Raw genomic sequence first — 21,385 nt, 5'->3', positions numbered from 1 at the left:
CCCCGGGATTCAAGGCTGGTTCAACACTCATAAAGCAATCAAAGTGATAAATCATATCAACAAGAGAAAAAACAAGAACCATCTGATCCTCTCAATAGATGCAGAGAAAGCATTTGACAAAATACAGCATCCATTCCTGATCAAAACTCTTTGGAGTGTAGGGATAGAGGGAACCTCCCTCAGTATCTTAAAAGCCATCTACGAAAAGCCCACAGCAAATATCATTCTCAATGGGGAAACACTGGGAGCCTTTCCCCTAAGATCAGGAACAAGACAGGGATGTCCACTCTCACCACTGCTATACAACATACTACTAGAAGTCCTAGTAGTTCAGCAATCAGACAACAAAAAGAAATCAAAGGCATTAAAATTGGCAAAGAAGTCAAACTCTCCCTCTTTGCAGATGACATGATACTGTACATCAAAAACCCAAAAGACTCCATCCCAAAATTGCTAGAACTCATACAGCAATTTGGCAGCATGGCAGGATACAAACTCAATGCCCAGAAATCAGTGGCATTTCTATACACTGACAATGAGACTGAAGAAAGAGAACTTAAGGAGTCAATCCAATTTACAACTCACCCAAAAGCATTAGATACCTAGGATACCTAAACCTAACCAAAGAGGTGAAGGATCTATAAGGTCAAAACTACAGAACACTTCTAAAAGAAATTGAGGAAGACACAAAGAGATGGAAAAATAGTCCATGCTCATGGATTGGAAGAATATTGTGAAAACGTCTATGCTACCCAGGGAAATTTGCACGTTCAATGCAACTCCAACAAAATACCATGGACTTTCTTCAGAGAGTTAGAACAAATCATCTTAAGATTTGTGTGGAATCAGAAAAGACCCCGAATAGCCAGAGGAATATTAAAACAGAAAACCATAGTTGGGGGCATCACAATGCCAGATTTCAGGTTGTATTACAAAGTTGTAATCATCAAGACAGTGTGGTACTGGCACAAAAACAGACACATAGATCAATGGAACAGAATAGAAAATCCAGAAATGGGCCCTCATCTCTATGGTCAACTGATATTCGACAAAACAGGAAAGACTATCCACTGGACAAAAGACAGTCTCTTCAATAAATGGTGCTGGGAAAATTGGACAGCCACATGCAGAAGAATGAAACTAGACCATTCTCTTACACCAGACACAATGATCAACTCAAAATGGTTGAAAGATCTAAATGTTAGTCAAGAATCCATCAAAATCCTAGAGGAGAACACAGGCAACACCCTCTTTGAACTTGGCCACAGCAACTTCTTGCAAGATACATCCATGAAGGCAAGAGAAACAAAAGCAAACATGAATTATTGGGACTTCATCAAGTTAAGAAGGTTCTGCACAGCAAAAGAAATAGTCCACAAAACTAAAAGACAACCTACAGAATGGGAGAAGATATTTGCAAATGACATATCAGATAAAGGGCTAGTATCCAAGATCTATGAAGAACTTCTTAAACTCAACAGCAAAGAAACAAACAATCCAATCATGAAATGGGCAAAAGACATGAACAGAAATTTCACAGAGGAAGACATAGACATGACCAAGAAGCACATGAGAAAATGCTCCGCATCACTAGCCATCAGGGAAATACAAATCAAAACCACAATGAGATCCCACCTCACACCAGTGAGAATGGGGAAAATTAACAAGGCAGGAAACAACAAATGTTGGAGAGGATGTGAAGAAAGGGGAACCCTCTTGCACTGTTGGTGGGAATGTGAACTGGTGCAGCCACTCTGGAAAACTGTGTGGAGGTTCCTCAAACAGTTAAAAATAGACCTGCCCTACGACCCAGCAATTGCACTGCTGGGGATTTACCCCAAAGATACAGATGCAGTGATATGGCAGGACACCTGCACCCCGATGTTTCTAGCAGCAATGTCCACAATAGCCAAAGTGTGGAAGGAGCCTCGGTGTCCATTGAAAGATGAATGGATAAAGAAGATGTGGTTTATGTATACAATGGAATATTACTCAGCCATCAGAAATGACGAATACTCACCATTTGCTTCTACGTGGATGGAACTGGAGGGTATTATGCTGAGTGAAGTAAGTCAATCAGAGAAGGACATTTTATGGTCTCATTCATTTGGGGAATATAAAAAATAGTGAAAGGGAATAAAGGGGAAAGGAGAGAAAATGAGTGGGAAATATCAGTGAGGGTGACAGACCACGAGAGACCCCTAACTCTGGGAAACGAACAAGGGGTAGTAGAAGGGGAGGTGGGCGGGGGGGTTGGGGTGACTGGGTGACGGGCACTGAGGGGGCTCTTACGGCATGAGCACTGGGTGATATGCTACATGTTGACAAATTAAACTCCAATAAAAAAATTTAAAAAAAAACTTTAAAGGACAGAACCATAACTATTTCAGTTAACTCCATAAGGAATTTTGTATTTAAAAGAAAGAATTCAACTACTCAAATTGATGCCCCTCAAATTCCTAGTATTTTAGAGAGTGTGTGAAGAGTGTAAATAAATATCCTGGTGCCTGAAAAATCCTTCTTAGAACTGAGTTGATGGCTATAGATGGAATTATAGGTGGAATTACAGGTGGAAATCATTGCCTTGCTAAGGTTATTTCTGTCATTTTTCTTTAAAAATATTTCATAGCCTACCTCTTACAATTTAATGTATGCCATGAGATTAGGTTGCCCGATGCTATTTAAGAGTCACTGAAAGGTTTTCTCTTCTTGTGTTTAAGTGGGGAATTTTCTCTGGAAATTAACCTATTAGAGAATTTTCCCAGATTGGTTAAAAATAAGTCCTTGCAGGATGCAATAAAAGGATTGTTGAGTACTTTAGTAAACTTGTCTACTTTTTTTTTTTGTCTCTGAAGGCCAGAATACTTTTATAATTTCATCTGAAGGTTAGTCATAGGTATACTTAGTAACCCAGAGTTCTCCTAAATTTAAATAATCTCAGCTTATTTAATTGCAGTACTCTGCCAACAAACACAGGTTGTGCTGGTTTGATTCGACACAGCTTGGCTGGTGGGTTTGACTAATTTTACTAATTAAATCTGCCACAACCATCAACGCATGTGGATGCATATGGTTACAGTCCTCCGTTTCACCCATAATTTAGCCTGACAAGGCACATGTGAGTTTTCTCTTTACTCAATGTTTATATAAAGGGAATTTTTAGCACATAATTTTGTAATTCTCCTGAAATTCTGGCTTCAAAATAATAGAAGGGGGAAATGTAATCACACCTCTGATAAAACAATTTAAAAATGGAAAAGCTGGTGGAAAACTTTTTAATAACTGAGATAATTTTTGCCTTTCAGAATTAGTTGAGATCATGCTTAGAACATGTTCGTCAGCATTGTTGACAGGGTTTGTGAAATCACCTTTCCTGTGTCCTCCAAAACTGAGAGCATGCCACTGTGCACAGACTGGTACTTTACTCCATAAAGAGCTACTGTGTCTATGCAATATGACCGGAGGTTTCAGTGCTTTTGGTACATGGACTTAATCATCGGTCAATTTGTCCATTTTAACATCCTTAGTAGTCAAAGTGTTTGTTTAGACTTTTTGTATTCATAAACTTGTTAAAAATTGTACCGTTAACGTTTATCCCTGAGGATTTTTTAAGAGTTCTTTCTGTAATGTTTATTTTACATATTCTTACAGTAGGAATTTTTCATACAATAGCTACAGTAACAAATGTATATTAACCGTATGCTAAGGCATATTTCTAAAAAATCTCCCATCAGAAAAACTAAGCATATTTAGAGTTCCCAAGAGGAATTTCATGCATACTTACCAATAACCCAGTCAACTGTACAGATTGCTACTATGTGTTAGCTTTTTCTTTTCCTTGTCTCTTGCTTTGGACACTCTTCACTATGCTTTTTTTTTTTTTCACTGTGCATTATTGAATCGAGTCTGGTAGGTCCCTGGTTTTGTGCAGCCCCGCTGACACCCTGATACCTAGATGCCAGGTCTAGATGATGTCCTTTAGCTGCACCTCTCTCACCATTGCCTGGTGGGTTCTTTTTTTTTTTTTTTAAGATTTTATTTATTTATTCATAGAGACGGGGGCGGGGGGAGGTTCAGAGACACAGGCAGAGGGAGAAGCAGGCATCATACAGAGAGCCTGAGGTGGGACTCGATCCAGGGTCTCCAGGATCACGCCCTGGGCTGCAGGCGGCACCAAACCGCTGTGCCACCGGGACTGCCCTGCCTGGTGGGTTCTATTGGATGATGAGGATCCAGAGTTCTGGAGTTTTTCCCACTGTGTTACAGTCCAAGGTTTATCAGTAGTAGGATTGAGCAGGGACAGAGAGGAGGAGCAAAAAGGGTGCTCTAGAGGCAGTGGGAGCAGTACACTCTTGGAAAAGAAAGTAGTGAGATGCTTTGTAGAGAATTTAGAACCATAACAAAATTGGCTGAAATCTGGTCTGCTTTTTAGTATCACCATGTGCTGATGATTCTAAACAATATAAGAAAAAAAATACTCTTCCCTGCTTGGCAAACCTTTCCCACCACTCCTTCCCTTCAGTGCAGTGCTGTTTATAGATGCTTGCCCAGGACAGATTCTCCTCCAGGAGGCTCCTCAGTTCCTTATATATATAATATATTGATAGGTCAACCTGGCAATGAGTTGGATATGACCCCGCTATAGGCCTAGATCCTCTTACACTGTAATATTGAAGGAGGGATGAAATCTTTCCTTTTCTTTTCCTTCCCTTTCCTTTTCCTCTCTCCTGTCCTCTCCTATTCTCTCCTCTTCTCTCTTGATCTCTTCTGTTCTCTTCTGTCCTCTCCTGTTCTCCACTGTTCTCTCCTGGCCTCTCCAGTTCTCTCCTGTCCTGTCGCATTCCCTCTTCATCTCCTACTTCTACTCTCCCTCTCTCACTGTTCCTAGGAAAAACTGATTTCTGTGAAAGACACATTATCTCCTCATACTGCAAGCTAGAGGTTAGGAGCAGCATCGTAGTGGAGAGACAGTCTGACCAGATGCCAGGAAACCTGGCTCCCAGTCCTGGCTCCCTGACAAGTCGTGTGACCCTGATGAAATTATATGGCCTTTCTGAGGCCTCACATGTGATATTAAGGTGATTGGACTCAATGATCCACAGCCATTCCAACTATTCTATGAAGAAAGAAAGTAAAAGGCAGAAGCAGAAAAGCAGATGGTTGATTAACACAGAGTACCACTGTGCTTTCCTTCTACAGCTCCCAGTCCTATTTTTCTGATTGTTTTGCTTTTGACTTTACAAAAAGATGAGATCTTAGGAACTCCTCTCTTAAGTTTCACCCATCATGGGCATAGTTGGTCAATATCAGTGACTTCCAAGACTTCGGCATAAGTAAGTTCTAGAAACATTAGAGACAATGCAGAATTAATTATATATGTCTCTACCAAATTACAGAGCCTGTGAGTAGTTGACAAGGGCATCTTGGCCCATCATCAACCATGATGTTACATACCTTGAACTGAGTGGTGTTCCTATGGAAGAAGCATGAGACAGCATGTGCTTCAGTTTCCTTTTGATACATAGTAATATCAGCACTCAGCGTGCAAAATTGTTTCTGACCAGAGAAGACAGGAATCTAGTTCACAAGTGGGAGAAATCAGAGGTAAAAATTGAAGCAAAAAGACTTGGATAAGGTTTTAACTTGCTAACAGATATCTTTACAGTAATTGAGTTTCCCATTTATAGTTAAACACTTTTATTAAAGGAAGACTTAAAGATCTGGGGCACCTTGTAGTCATTCTTAAATATTCCCTTCTGCTTTATAATTTTAGAAGAAAATTAAGAAGCAAAAAATGCCTTTAAAACTATCACTCTCCCGAGCACACACCATTAGTACATGTGCTTGCACATTAACACATGCATGTACAATTCTACCTTTTAATTTGGTCTCATATCTACTACACATTCTGAGTGTTAATATAAATGGAAATTATAACAATAATACTTTTAAAATAAAAAATTATTTACTTCTAATAAAGTAAATAAGACAATATGATAATTATTCCATCTATACCCTTTTAAATTTGTATTATAAATGAAAATCTGTGTCTTGTCTACATCTCTGTTTCTATCTCTCTGTTTTATCTCTCTTTCTACACATATGCAGACCCAAACACTTCGTGATTTCAAAAGAAATAACTGGTTTTATGGTTTGTTGGTACCTGCCCAAAGATTTGCTTGGTTAGAATTGTTCACTTTTAATGATAATATAGATTTATGTCTATTATTGGTGTTCCTACTATAATTGAAATTTTTTATTAGTCATATTTCACCAGCTGCTTAATGTCAATGGATCTTTCATTCCTAGACCCTGAGTTAAGAAAGACTTTTACATACATTCAATATGGATGAGACCCACTAGTTCCTACCACAACAGTGCTCCCTATCACCCATATACAATTTCATTTAAGATAAAATAGCGGCTCCAGCAGAAAATAAGTGCAGTCTTCTCCTTTGTAAGTTGTAATTGAGGTTATGGCACAGCATATTGCCTGTGGCAGAATCTATTACCAAGAAATGGATACCATGATTTGAATCTGGATGCAGTGTAAGTAAAATGAATTAATTATTAGCAGCACAGAATTGAAGGAAAACACAGGGTTTCCTAAAGTGAAATATATTGGGTATTTTTTTTTTTAAAAAAGAGGATAGAGCAAGGAACTTATTGATGAATCATATAGTCTTTTCCGCTGTTCTATGCCTTTTGGAATTCTTAAATGCTTAGGTTAAGGTGACTATTCTTAAATTAAGTCAAACTTAGCTCAGAATGTCATAGAAATGTTTTCTAGTATATTTAGTTCTTCCCCAACTTGAAGTTAGTATATTTTACTGTATGACTCTTAGTGTCACTTGGATAAGTGTCTAGCTAGTGATAGAACTAAATTACCTTTAATAGAAAAAGATGACTTTTACCCTGGCTGTATAGCTCAAATAATGCAAAATTGCTTTTCTGGGGGGGAAAATTTATGAACAGTTTACCACTTGATACTACAAATTGTGAACTTTAGTGTCCATAACTTTTGCAGGTAATTATTTGGAAAAATCCTGTGGAACCTCATGTAGGATAATGGTTGTCCAACATACTGGTTACTGGGTACTTCCTATTTCTTTGAGGAGAAAACTATTCTCCTGTCTAGTTTTGGGCAGTCACAGCATGTATGGATCAAAGCTGTACTTTAGAGTCCAGTTCAAATGATCTGATAATTAGACAAAATTCCTGCTAGCTTCTGGCAATGCCTTGACTGTTATCATGTTCAGTTTCATTTATTTTCCTCTTTTACCCCTATGTTTTCTAGGCCATATTGAAGAGTAGTCTCTTCTCTTTACATTAAATATTGATCACTTGAATGATTATAGTACTCATTTAAAGCATGATATGAATTACATGATTACATGATTTTCAGAACTAAAATTGAGACCCAAAACACCACATTAAACACACACACACACACACACACACACTCACACATCATAAGTAAATGGAGCCTCTTCTTTAGTATATGATAGGCATGTATTGTATTGCTTCTCTTCTCTGCTAGCAGTTTCCTGTAAGTTTTTTCGACAGCTGGCAATTTAGCCACCAGTTTAGTGGAAACAATTACATAATCATCAGTTCATACCATTATATTATTTGTTGAGGGCTCGCTTTCTGCCAACCAATTTGCTAAAAGCCTTATGTATTAACCAAACCCTTGTAAAAAGCAATGAAACTCGGGCATCTGGGTGGCTTGGGCACCTGAGCATCTGCCTTTGGCTCAGGCCATGGTCCCGGGGTCCTGGGATTGAGTCCTGCATGGGGCTCCCCACAGGGAGCCTGCTTATCCCTCTGCCAATGTCTCCACCTCTCTCTGTGTGTCTCTTGTGAGAAAATAAATAAAATCTTTTAAAAAAAGTAATGAAACTCTGATAGTAATGATAACTCTGATAGGTTAAATGACTTATCAAAGGTGATATACCTAGGAAGTAATACCCAGGACTCAAATCTAGGTCTCTTTGATTTTTAAAGGTCATGAACTTAAACATTATGCTCTGATTCCAGCATCAAGTGGGTGGACAAAGCCCTCTAGTTTTCACATTTTTGAATGTCATGCATCTAGCAAAAGTCAACTTCTCAACATTCCTTTTTGTTCCTCTTTCAGGGCTTTAAATGCAGTGGCCTAACCAGAAAAAAAAAAAAAATGTACCATAGCAAGCTATTGCTCTTAACTCAGTTGACAAAAGTTAGAATTACAGATTGTCTTCTTGTTTGGTTTTTCATAGGCACTCAGATCCTGGATCTACCACCATCTCTCTGACCTTGGGCACATAATCTAACCTCTCTATGCTTCAGTTTCTTCGTGTCTAAAGCAGGGTCATTGTGAGGATTCAATAAGTTTATACAAATAAAGCATTAAAAATCTGGTACACAATAGGCAGTCAATAAAAGATAGATGTAATTATTAATCACAGCTCAAATAGAAAGTCTCATTTCCTGAGGGCATCTAATATGCCTTTGGGTGGAAATCGACATGAAAATGACAAAGATTCATTTAGAATGATATGTGGGTCTGAATATAACCTCTCCCTTCCTTTATCTTTCCACACTCCTTAGCTCCAACAGTTTTGCAGCACATCTTCTGATAGACTCAATTGAAATATCAGAGTGGAGAGGGTTGGAAGATGAGCCCAGAAAGACCATCAACAGAGTGCATTCCAATTTAGCACTGTTTCACACCTCTCTTCACACTGCAGAACCTAAAGTTTTGTTTAAGGACTTAGCCATCTTACCACTACTTAGTGGTAAGTACTAAGTACTTGGCCCTGGTGGCAGCCAGGGGCTACATAGGAGAAGCGATTGGAAATAGCAGCCTTATAGCTTTCCATTGCTTGGTAATGGTGAATATGCTTGCAATTTTGTTGCAAAATAAAATTGATATTATACAGTTATGGAAATAAGTTGTGAAGACGAGTTAGCAGAGTTAGCAGACATTATATCTTTGTAATAAAACATTCTAGTGGTGTGTGTGCACATAGTAAGTCATTTTTTGGCAGACACTAAAAAATTAAAGTTTTGTAATGAGAGATGTAAATAAAAACCATCAGTAGAGAGAAATGGTTGCCCCAAAAGAATGGAAAATTTTGAGCTATAGTATCTGCTAAAGGAGGATCTATTTTTGTGATCATAATTATTTCAGCAAACAGCTGTGGATATTTCCCATGTTCCAGGTACATAACTATTTGCTGGGGCAACAAAGATGACTAAATCATTGTCATCCTTGCCCTTGAAGTACTGCCTAAAGGAGACAGGTAATCAAAGAAATAATTGTAAAACATGACAATGAGTATGATGATAAAAGTAAGGAAAGAATGCTGAGAGCTTAGGTGAGGGAGTTGGCTCTAGGACTTTTAGAAGATTCAGAGAAGAAGGTACATGCATTGGACATTTACTGAATGAATGAATGAATGAATGAATGAATGAATGAATAGTATGAAAAAAATTACGTGCTCATAGGGATAAATGGTGTGCCCTGTGACAAAGACCTGGTATTTGGCAAATAAAAGGGGAGGTTCATTGGAGTTGCAAGGGCAGAATCCATACTGCAGAGCACTGTAGCCTCAAGGCAAGAGGAGTTGCTTTATTACTCTTACCTCTCCCTAAAAATTGAGTAATATGTAGTTAAGTAATGTAAATCACATGCTGTTATTTACAGAAAGGTGTAACTTGCTGGGGAAAATGGTGTCTAGGTCAAGTTTTTGCATATGATATCTTATTTCAAACTATATAACAGAGATATGCTTTTTTAAAAAGATCAGCAGTATATCTTTTGGAAAGAAAAAATCCCTTAAAATCATAAGTAGATGCTTTATTTTATTTTTTTTTTTTATTTTTTAAGTAGATGCTTTTTGATTTAGGATTTTGCACATGTGCTTTCATAAATAGGTTTTTCACGTCTAAGTTTCTAAATGACATTGAAGTTTTCATAGACTAAATATTTACCATAACAGAACATATCACTACACCTGTTCCTTGGAATCATTTGTATGCGTGTGTGTATATGTGCATGTGCGTGAGTGTGTATATATCTCTCAACATCTAAATTGCCTCTATAGAAATTCAAAAATAAAAATTGGTATATCAGGCTTAGAGGTACTATTCAGTTATTAAATCTTCTAGCTAATCCTAATCTAATTTTTCTTTGAATAAGTTTCTTCCTCTGGGATAGTGTAGCATTCAGTCACAAGTTAATAAAAATAACATTAACAATACCAAATATAACATTTACTAATTGTTTACTATGTCCCACAATGCTGTCAACTCTTTCCATACATGATTTCATTTAATCTTTATGATTAACAATCTGAAACCATTTTTTGGGGTGCCAATTATAGAATTCATCACTTTTCTTTAAAAGTAGGCATTTTCACATTCTATTTGATCCTTTATGTCTAATTGTTGCACTTAAAGTACATATTTAGCTGCTGATTTTGCCCCTAAATAACTCAGTTCTTCTAAGAACCATCAAATGTTCCTTTCCATCAGTTTTTTTCTGCTTACAATTGCAATGATTCTCTGTCCTGATTCTTCAGTTCCTTAAGGAAGCCCTGGATTAAATCAGACACTATCCCCATAGCCTGTTCTTCCTATATTTTTATTCTCCTATTTTTCCCTTATAAGACAGAAATTTTTGCTTGAATGTAATCCTGTTTTAGTGTTATTGATTTAAAAGTCTTTGCCAATAGATATAACCAGAATTTATTTTATTTTTAGAACAAATATCCTTATTGAGAATATATAATAAAGATACTACAGATTTTATAGTAATTTTAACTTTCTTAAACACTTTCATGTCTGTTGGGAGGCCTGCTCTTAATGCTACCAGGAAGGTAGGTCCGAGCAAGTACATTGAGATGAAATGATTTGCCCAATTTATAAGATAAGCCAAGTCCAAATCCAGATTTCTCAGAGGCTAGGCTGGTTGTTTTTTTTTTTTATTCCAAATTTTCCTTAGTTTTTGCCATAATTAAAATAATAGTATCATAATTTTATAATGAATGTTTAAATATACCAAGAGTTTCAAAATTCACCATATTATATCTGTTTAATATCATAAGGAATTGAATTGGGCATATATTATTGATCGATCCTGTTTTATGGATGAGGACACCCAGACTCAAAAGAAGTTAAATAACTTCCCAGGGCTATGTGTATAATGAGCAGCAGAGGCCAGATCTTTACCCAGGTCTAATAAAGGTTATATTGAGTAAACAGAGTAAACAGATCTAATTTGAGATTTTATATATATATACTGAGTCAGCTTGGCTATAGAGGAAGCAAGAAGTTATTTACTTGTTCACTGTTTCAGAGTTTTTTGCTAGGTAACCTATTGATTCCACTACAACAAATGACTTATGCCATATCTTTTTTTCAGGAAAGAGTTTCAGGAAACAGGTAGCTTAATTATGTCACTCTCATTATGAATCAAGCCTGGAGTCTTCGTGTTTCAAATGATAGGTATTCATAGTTTTCTCTTTTAGTGTATTATTGATTGACAGAGATCTCTATTTCAAGTGGGAGACTTGAGATTTCATGTTTGTTTGCTGGTTCTTCTTTTAGTGGTAACTTTCAAAGGAGGTAGATAAATTTAAAATATTAATAAGAAGTATTAGATAAACTTTGGATCTGATTTATTCCCCAGATATCATCTTAAAGGAAAATTGGAGTAGACCAAAGTGGCAGATCATGCACAATTCATTTAAAATTCCATGGAAAAGACACAAGGACAAAAAAAAGAATATATCTATAAAAGCACTGAAGAATAATGAGAAAGTGTTCCCATGAGTTAGGGACAATACCAGAATGCCTGCTATTTTACTATTATCCAACATTATACTAATTATAACAGATATTTTAGCCAATGCAATAACACATACCTTACACACACGTGCACCCACAAACACATAAAGACAAACTTATCACTATTTTCAGATTATATACTTATCTATTTATAAAAATAAAACCATTACAATTCATAAAACAGTTTAGTAAGTATCCAAGGTCAAGGTCTATTTTGGTATGAGAGTGGCATGATTGATTACACCTTTCTTTTAGTAGTAAAACCCTGGGAATTGTCATTAGGGTTAATCAAAGCAAACAAAACAAAACAAAACAAACCCACAAACAAAGAACAAACAAGCAAACAAAAAACTCATGAAGAGGTTATTGAAATGACTGAATGAAAGACAATGAAGTCAGAGTAGAAAAGGGATGAATAAATCAAGAAAACTTTCTTATCTAAATATAGAAGAACATAACAGTGTATGGGATAAGTTATCAAAGTAGGTGGGAGAAAAGGCACCAGTGATAAGTTTGCCTTTGGAGAATGGTGGCACTAATATTCCAGATTGGGAATTTAGGAGCAGAAGTTGGTTCTTTTAACAGTGACTCTCCATCCTTTGCTATTAATTGCACCTGAAGAGCCTTTAAAAATACTGATACCTAGGTTGAATTTCTAGGGACTGTAGTTTAGCTGGATAGGGCAGGAGATCATTAAAAACTCCCCATGAAATCCTAATATATAGCTAAGAATAACAATCTTTGTTCTAGACAAAGGTCAGGAAAAAAAAGATCAATAAAGGGTCAGAGAGCAAATAATTTAAGCTTTGCAGGTCATGTGGTCTTTGTTGCAACTATTCAACTCTGCCTTTGTATTGTTAAAGCCACCATGAACTCTACATAAAAGAATGTTCATGGTTGTGTCTTTAATAAACTTTATTTCTAAAAATAGCCTTGAGCTATGGACCACAGTTTGTTGAGAGAAGGTAGCCACTACTGTGGTTCTATTGAATTTGCCCCAATAGTAAGACAACTGTGTAGATGACATTCAACAGGCAACTGGATGTGAAGATTTGGAGTTGGGAGGAGTCTTTGTCTGCTCAGACTGCTGTCATGAGATACCACAGATGGACTGGTTTAAACAACAGGAATTTCCCTCTCACACTTATGATGGCTGGCAAATCCAAGCTCAAGGAGTCAGCCAGTTTAGCTCTCCAGTGAAGGTTTTCTTTCTAATTTTCAGATTTCTCCCTTTATTTTTTATCCTCAATGGTGGAGAAAAAAAGAGGGAAGCCTGCTTTTTGTCGTCTCTTATTTTAAGTACAATAATGCTCCCGTAATGGCCTCATCCTCATGCCTCATCTAAACTTAATTATCTTCCAAAGGCCTCATCTTCAAATACCATCCCATTAGGGGTTAGAGCTTCAATGGTTGAATTTTAGGAGGGACACTTCAGCCTATAACAGGTGGAGACTTGCAGCTTGACCTATATGCTTGAGAGTCTTTAACATATAGATGATAGTAGAAGCCTATGTGGAAGCAAAGTTGCCCTGCCAAAGGTAAAGAAAGAAAAAAAGTCAAGGAGTAAACTGAGAAGAATATCTGTGTTTAAGAACTTGGTCAAAGGCAGTCCTCCAAAGGGAACTTAAAATGATCAGCCAAATAAGTAAGGGCAGATTCTGAAACTGAGTAGTATTCTGCGATGTCAGGGAAGATTTCATTATCCAGTGGTGGGTATGAAGAGATAGGGAAAGAGGCAGAGGGGCAGCATTAGAATTGCCCAAGACTTGGTGACTTCTGGAAAACAAAACAAAACAAAACAAAAAAACAACAAAACTTGGGGCATCTGGGTGGCACAGTTGGTTAAGCATCGGACTCTTGGTTTCAGCTGATGTCCTAATCTTAGGGTTGTGAGATGGAGCCCTGAGTCAGGCATGGAATTTTCCTCTCTCTTTACCCCTTTACTCCTCCTCTTTCTCTAAAATAAGTAAGTAAGTAAGTAAGTAAGTAAGTAAGTAAATCAATCAATCTTTAAAAAAAAAACAAAGCAAAAAAACAAAACAAAATGAAAACCAATATTGATAAATTACTGAATGTTTGACCGTACTTTGTGTGTGTGTGTGTGAGTGTATCAGAAGGTTTTTTTTGTTTGGTTTCTTTTGGTTTTTTTTTGAGAACTAGCCTTCCATCCACTCTCAGTTCATGTGATCAACTGAATGAAGGGAACAGGGCCAAGAAATAGACATGATAGATTTCTTGGTGACACTGAGGGCCTTAATCTGATAGTGCCTATGGCTAGACCTATACCTCCATTTCTTTGTTACATCAGTCAGTATATTTTTTTTTATAACCATATCATTTGAGTTCATCTTCTGTGCCTTATAGATAAAAGTCATTAAATGATAAGAGTTTAGAACCTACATTAAAGGGAGATGGGTAGAAAATGGAAGGAGCAATAAACTGAGTCTAGGTTTATTCTTCCTTCCAGAAACTTGTCAATGAATGTACAGACGGATAAGATGTTAGGTTTGTGGAGGAACAGGATAGAGGAGGGTTTGTTGAAGAGGGGAGGGGGGGATAGATAGCTGAGGGATTTAAGGTGTAGAAGAAAGGGGGAATGTCTGTTGGGTTAAGTTCCCAGATATGGAACACAGAAAACTTGCAGCTCTGGTCTCCCTTTTTTCCTCTATTTTCCAAACATCTTCATTTCTCCTGTTGTTTTATAACAGTGAATATGTTGCTTGAGATGTCAGTAGTTTGTAACATTTTAGGGAGAAAGTAGGATACCCAGTGTGAAGCAAGGGCCCAGATCCATGAAAGGACTAATCATTAAAGAAGTTACATTACTAAAGACCTTCAAAAGTTTGTTGAAGCTTATGTATTTCTTAGTATTGTACAAATTGCTTTATATCTGTTTTTTTTTTGCTTTATATCTGTTTTATTCGTCTGTAAAAATATATCACTTTTTTCAACTTTTAAAAAAGCCATTTCTTCTGTAACAGAGCCACTTTTATATTTTTCCTTTATATACATGTATAATACACATATATAAACTTTAAAGATTCATCTAAATATTTTTCTTTTTCACCTAACACTAGTGTTAGGAATGGAAAATTATGATATGATTCAGCAAGGAGAGGGATTGAAGTGTTTTTCATTATTGACCGTGTTCAGGCAAAATAGTTGGACAAATTGGGTAATGGAACTAAATTATATTCTATGAGGTGCTGGCCTTAAAACTGTCATTCTTTTATATCTTCTGATGAAACACAGTTGCATTTGAATTGTGTAAATGATAAAAAATAAATAATTGCGGTATGCAAAGTGGAAGATACAGTACTAGTTATACAGAATAAAAAGAAAACTCTCCTAAATTATATTTACTTAAACGTCTAAAGCACATATACTAACATTTTATAAAAATGTGTAACTGAATGATTATCACTGTGTAATATGATTTCCAACATGTCATTCAAAGACAACTTGGCTGTTTATAAATCTTTGAACTTTAAACTGCTGATTTATAGTTTCTTTTTCCCTCATCCTCTTGTTTTGAAGACTTGATATGGGAGTGCTAATTAACATTAGGTTTCTTAACTGATATACTTGTAACTATGCAAATAGAACTATTGGAGCATTTTATTTTGAAACTGCATTCTTTGTTGGGCAATATCACATTTGAAATCATGCTTGAAGAAACATTTTTGTGGCAGGAAGCCAGTTCTCCCATTAAGAACATATCATCCATGACCAGTTCACTGGTTTATTTTCACAATGTTCATTGTTCCTGTGGCTCATACATGGCTAATGTTGAAAACTGCATGGAAGGGATGTGTACACTAAGTTGTTTTATTCATATCAGGATATACAGTTTAGCAAATTACAATCCATGGAAATTAATGAAAATTTTATTGAGAACTGTATGTTTTGGCAACCTGGTATAATATTTTACTGACTTCTTTGGACTATCTAAGCTAGATTACATTTTAGCTTCTATATTCTTTGTGTATGTTTTTTGTCTTAATTTGAATTTCCCTAAGAAACAGATCCTATGTCAAGGATTCCTGTGTGAGTGGTCTGTTTGGACAGCTCACAAGTTACTAGAAGAGTGAGAAATAAAACAGGAAAGGGGAAGCTTTTGGGAGAATATTTGGAATGATTTAAAACTGTCTCAGAGCTATCTGGGGCTTGAACTCACGACCCCGAGATCTAGACTTGAGCTGAAATCAAGAGTCAAACATTTACCTGCCTGAGCCACCCAGGTGCCCCTCAAAGTTATCTTACCCAAAGGACAAGGGAGGTGGGATGTTTATACACTAACCCTCATCAGGCATCAGCCGAATGCCACAAGGATAGAAGAAGATGTGTTTTTCCTGGCTGGTCTGGCCTGCCATGCGAATAGGCAGAGTAGTCTTTGAAGCTTCAGAGAAAGCCTCAAGGCCAAGAGAATACTGGCAGTTGGAAGTCAGTTGGAGCTCACTGAAGCAAAGATAGCCGGGAGTACTAGGAAGGCCATCCAAAGTATCTGCCGTATTTTCTTTGTGCTTATGTTCACTCAATGTTATTTTACCTCTATCTGCAGAAATATAAAGGAATTATTTCTCAATTGTATATTCATTAATTCATTAGTTTACACACATTTATTGATTTCTCTTTCTAGGGGCTACCATTCTAGTCAGAGAGGCAGGCATGAGGGAAGAATATGACATATTATCATGACTGAGGCACTCACAGGGTAATGAGCTAGGGGGTGGGGGCAGGGATGAGCCATGGAAAGTTTTCAGAGTACACAGAAATTTGAATTTTTTACTCCATTTATGGAAATGTACAGAATCCTAGTGCCTTCCAGAGTGACTCTGGCCTTTTTTTTTTTCTTTTCTTCCCTTCTCCCTTCCCTCATCCCCTCCTCCTCCCCCTCTTCTTCTTCTGCTTCTTCTTTCCCTTCTTCTTTCTCCTCCTCTTCTTCCTCCTCCTCCTCTGAAGTTAAGAGAAGCTAATTAACATGTCTAAAATCATAAAACTAGTCCATAATGAAATTAAAATCCTTGGTTTCTGATTTGGGCAGTGCAGTGCGTGTTAGTGAACAGCTTCTGAAGACCTTTAGGAAAGTTGTATGAAAACTGATTTCAATCTTGGTCAAAAACTGGAAGAGCTGGCAAATGCAACTGTCTGGGTATTTGAAGGTGGTAGGATTAGGGGTAATTGTTCTTCCTTCTATTTTCTTCTTTTTCTTTGCTTTTATAATTAAAAGAGAGATTTTCTTATTAAAAAAAAAGATACAGCTACTATGATCAAGTGAACATGTGGTTCAACTTACTTAGAAGGTCAGGAAAGTTGGGCCCAAATCATAACTGCTAAGCCAACGAAAAGATAATTTCATCACCAGTATAATTAAGTGAGCTTTTCTAAAGTATCTCAAGTTAACTTCTCCTCTAAGTAATATGAATCCAGGCATAGTGATTTTTTTGGTGTTTACTTTAATCTTGTATTGTCATTAACCAGCTTGTTACATGAATCACTCTTGGGTATACTATTGAAACGTGTGTGTGTGTGTGTGTGTGTGTGTGTGTGTGTGTTTTAAAGATGTAGGGTATTATGCCTGAGTGAATTGATTCACAGGGATTTTAGTTCCTAATTGTGTGTTGCTGTGTTTTTGTTCTCCAGTGGGCTAAGCTGCTGTGCCTCTCTCTTCTGTATAGCATTTGCACAGTGTTCACATGATGTTTGGGTACTTAGGGGTCAGTTTTTCCTTATGCTCAAATGATGTGAGGTACGTGAAAGCTTCCAGAACTATAAACTCTAATTTCCCAATCATGAATAGTTAGGAAACCAGAGTTCTGGGTTTTCATTAACACAAGGTCCTACATGCCAGCTCAGCTTACTACCTGCTAACCTTCCTAGATCTATTGGGAAATGTGCATTGGCAGTTTTTCAATCTTGCTAGAAGTCATAAATAGATGCCTTTCATATGAGATGTACTAGGTTCGGCATATTGACACTAGAATACATTATTCTTTTAGCAGTTGAACAAATTAAGATAAAATGATGGTTCTACTTTTTTCAATGTAATAAAATGAGCATAATTGGGCTAATATCTTAATCTGCTAGTCAGGAATTAGATTATATACCCACAATCACAGTTTGACTAGGGGAAATTACATGTTTCCTTTTCCTTGTTCTCTTGATGACCTCCTACAATGCCAAGAGCTGAGAGAGACCTTGTCAGACAGAGTGATTGGAATCACCTGGAGCTTTCAAAAACAGCCCTGATGTTTGAGTTCTATCTCTCCCAGATCCTGGTTTAATTGGTCTTCTGTGCAGCCTGGGATCTGGATTTTTTTAAAGGTCCCAGATGGTTCTAATATGCAACCAGGTTGATGGCCAGTGAGTGTTCCCATGTGACAGCGTACTTCCCTAAGGTAACTCTCCCTATTATTCGTCCTTTCTCTTTTGTTTTCACTAAGTTTGGGTAGTATCTCAGGGCATAGATCTGAATTGTTAGAATAAGGGACCTGCTGAGCAGTCCAAGGAGATTCAGATGGTTTCATTTTATGCTCAGATTGACCATATAGAAATTTAAAGAAGACCCTCAAGAACCCTGTATGCTACCATGCAGGTGAATCTGTTTGTCTGAGAGCCCCTCTGTCACTTCCCAGCTCACCCAGGCACACTCATCAGTCAAGACCTACCTGTGGACTCTTACATCGACAAGGACTCTGTCTAGTAAGGACGATTTTATCTTCTACGTGCTGGACTTGGCTTTTTACTAAAAATATATTTGTTTCATTTCATGCTTTCAAATGATGTTTAATATTTATTTTAGGATTCATATGTTTATGCATCAATACAAAAAGCGAGTATTTGTCATCTCATATTTTTGAACAAGATGGCACATCAAAACATATACTGGAGGTATGAATCCTATGGTGCTTTTGGTACCTATTTTCTGCATTATTGTATAAAACAGGAGCCCATATTCCTTTAAAAATTGACAGACATTGGCTAAGAACATGATATTACTTACCCTTGGATGATTTTATTTAAGAATTGTACATAACGGGATCCCTGGGTGGTGCAGTGGTTTGGCACCTGCCTTTGGCCCAAGGCGCGATTCCTGGAGACCCGGGATCGAATCCACATCGGGCTCCCGGTGCATGGAGCCTGCTTCTCCCTCTGCCTGTGTCTCTGCCTCTCTCTCTCTCTGTCTCTCTCTCCCTGTGTGGCTATCATAAATAAATAAAAATTAAAAAAAAAAGAATTGTACATAACTGTAAAGCTTTGATGAAAAATGGTGAGAACGATTCTAGCTATTGAAAACCCTTAAGATTTCTTTCCATTAAAATGGATAACAGTTTCAAAAAGACTGTCAGCTCAGAATCTGGCTTGCCTTATAGTTTTAAGAAAATATCTCTCATAAAAACATATAATGGAAGGACTGAGATCATTTGCTCATGGAAAAATAATTTTATGTATAAGTAATATTTTAAATCATTATTTTAAAATAAGTTTTATATAAAAAATAAAATGTTTTATGGTATTTGAGACTTCTTAACAGGATAGATATAACTTACATAATGCTCTACCTTATGGCAAACTCTGTTATTCAAAATATACCTTTACCTTTTCTCCCAGATAGAGTTTGGGCAATCCACTAGCTGGACTTATAATGCTATACGAACTATGACTAGGCACTATAGGGTCTGGAGAAGTCAAAATCTCTTCTGAGCTGGTATTTTCAATGATTATTAAGGAAAACAATTGAACTTTGGCCTTTCCCTAGGCAAGATACTCATTTAATTAAGGCATCTGAATATTGTGTTAAAAATACAATCTTCCATCATGAAATTCTGTTTCAGTATGTCAGAGAATTTGAGATTTCAGTATAAAATAAGCTCTTTTTTTTTTTTTTTTTAATTCATGAAAGACACAGAGAGAGAGAGAGACAGGCAGAGGGAGAAGCAGTCTCCCCACAAGGAGCCCAATGTGGGACTTGATCCTGGATCCTGGAGCTGAAGGCAGATGCTCAACCACTGAGCCACTCAGGCATCCCAGCTCTTTTCAACCACTGAAAAAAAGTTAAGATCATTATTGCAATTTTCCTCTGAAAAATAAAAATGTGCTTTGATAGAGCTTTTGGTCTTTATTACTATATGCCCATGAGTACCCACACACCCATTGTTGTGTTCATCTCCCATCTATGTCAGTAGTAGAGTTATGAATTATTCTAGGTTAGATTTTAGTGTATAGAATCTCTGTATTTCAACAATTTCAAAAATTCTGCTATCACTTTTTTACAGTTAAGCAAGTTATCTCACTTAGGTTGTAATCTGGAATTTGAATTTAAGTCTTCTTAAGCTGAATCTTCTCAAAGTAAACATAAATGTCATAGCCAAACCACTGAAGAAATTCAACAGTAATGGGTGGTTTTCCTGTGCTTTTCCATGTTTTTTGGTTGTTATTGTACTTATCCTTCAATATGCAAAACAAATTTTAGCAAAAAGGCATACATTCTTGCTAGATTCTAGATTTGTGTATTGATTTTCTAGCCACAAACATCTTCTTCAGACATTTTTTTTTCCTTTAAAAATATTTTACTTGAAACTATAATCAAATCCTTTTTTTGGTGTTCACATACAGCAATGCTTAGGTTATTGGTATTTGTTAGGACTAACTTTATCTGAAAATAACAGAAATCTTAAAATAATAATGGTTTAAACAAGGTAGAAGTTAATTTTTATCCTCATGTAAAATAAATGTGGACTTAAGAAGTCTATAACTGGGATGGTGGCTTGACTATTACCAGAGTCTTGGGTTTCTGAATTTTTTAACACATGACTTTCACTCTCAAGATCACCACAAGCACCTCAGTGTTCTAAGACTGCTATTGGATTTCCAGCCTTCCCAGTAGGAAGAAGCTAGAAAAAGGGAGTGGGGTGCCAAAAATGTTGTCTTCTTTTTTTGTAACAAGTCTTTCTATAAATCCCATACATCACTTCTGCTTAGACCTCATTGTCAAAGCTAGTGAGCATGGCTATACCTTGTGGAAATGGGAACTTCAGATTTTAGAACTGTAGTTGGGTGTAATCCCATCACAAATGATTAATAAACGGAAGAGAAACGGAAGAGGAAAATTGAAGTAAATAATAGCAATCTTTGGCACATTAGCTTTCAGATTATTTTGGAAGACATGCTTAAATTAAAAGCACTCAAAAGTACAATTATTTATATTCTATGTTGGGAAACAATAGTATAAACAATATAAACAAAGCTAGTAAGCAAATTGCTTTATTGACAGCTATGAGGTTTTATCTAAAAGGACCATAGTATAGTCAATAATATTGTAATAATGTTATATGGTGACAGGTGGTGATACGCTTGTCTTGGTGAACACTGAGTAAGGTATAGAAATTAATCAGTCAAAATCAAAATCAAAAGAAAACAAAAGTGGGCAGAAGGTACAAAATACCAGACCTAAATATTTACATAAAAATATGTAATGATTATATGAGAAAAATCTAAAATTTTTTGTACACCAATCACTTGTTTAGCAACTCCATTTATTTAGAACATT

At 36.6% G+C, this 21,385-nt stretch overlaps 1 protein-coding gene and 2 long non-coding RNA genes across 11 annotated transcripts in view; 2 read left to right on the top strand and 1 right to left on the bottom strand.

The window, feature by feature from the left end:
• LOC102157297 overlaps window positions 1–16,291 on the bottom strand; it is a 35,462-nt gene extending 19,171 nt beyond the window's left edge. The window contains exons 1-2 of the long non-coding RNA XR_005377539.1: window positions 16,136–16,291; window positions 5,455–5,577 (exon numbers count right to left, since the gene is read on the bottom strand). This is a non-coding gene — a long non-coding RNA (uncharacterized LOC102157297). The remainder of the gene's footprint in view (window positions 1–5,454; window positions 5,578–16,135) is intronic.
• Window positions 1–21,385, top strand: part of MACROD2 (mono-ADP ribosylhydrolase 2) — a 2,007,046-nt gene that overhangs the window by 765,068 nt on the left and 1,220,593 nt on the right. The gene's annotated exons all lie outside the window — the stretch shown is intronic.
• On the top strand, window positions 16,010–19,928 carry LOC102157387. 6 transcript variants are annotated; one of them, XR_005377540.1, is made up of 5 exons: window positions 16,010–16,335; window positions 18,020–18,233; window positions 18,471–18,537; window positions 18,638–18,726; window positions 19,739–19,928. It is a non-coding gene; the product is annotated as an uncharacterized LOC102157387 (long non-coding RNA). The 6 variants fall into 6 exon arrangements; XR_005377544.1 differs by having other exon boundaries at window positions 16,011–16,335; window positions 18,108–18,233; XR_005377542.1 differs by lacking the exon at window positions 16,010–16,335 and adding an exon at window positions 16,385–16,549.

Source organism: Canis lupus, chromosome 24, assembly GCF_011100685.1.
Source record: "Canis lupus familiaris isolate Mischka breed German Shepherd chromosome 24, alternate assembly UU_Cfam_GSD_1.0, whole genome shotgun sequence".
Taxonomy (NCBI): Eukaryota; Metazoa; Chordata; class Mammalia; order Carnivora; family Canidae; genus Canis; species Canis lupus.
Note: the sequence above shows the minus strand (reverse complement) of the source record. Positions and strands in the feature narration are given on the sequence as shown.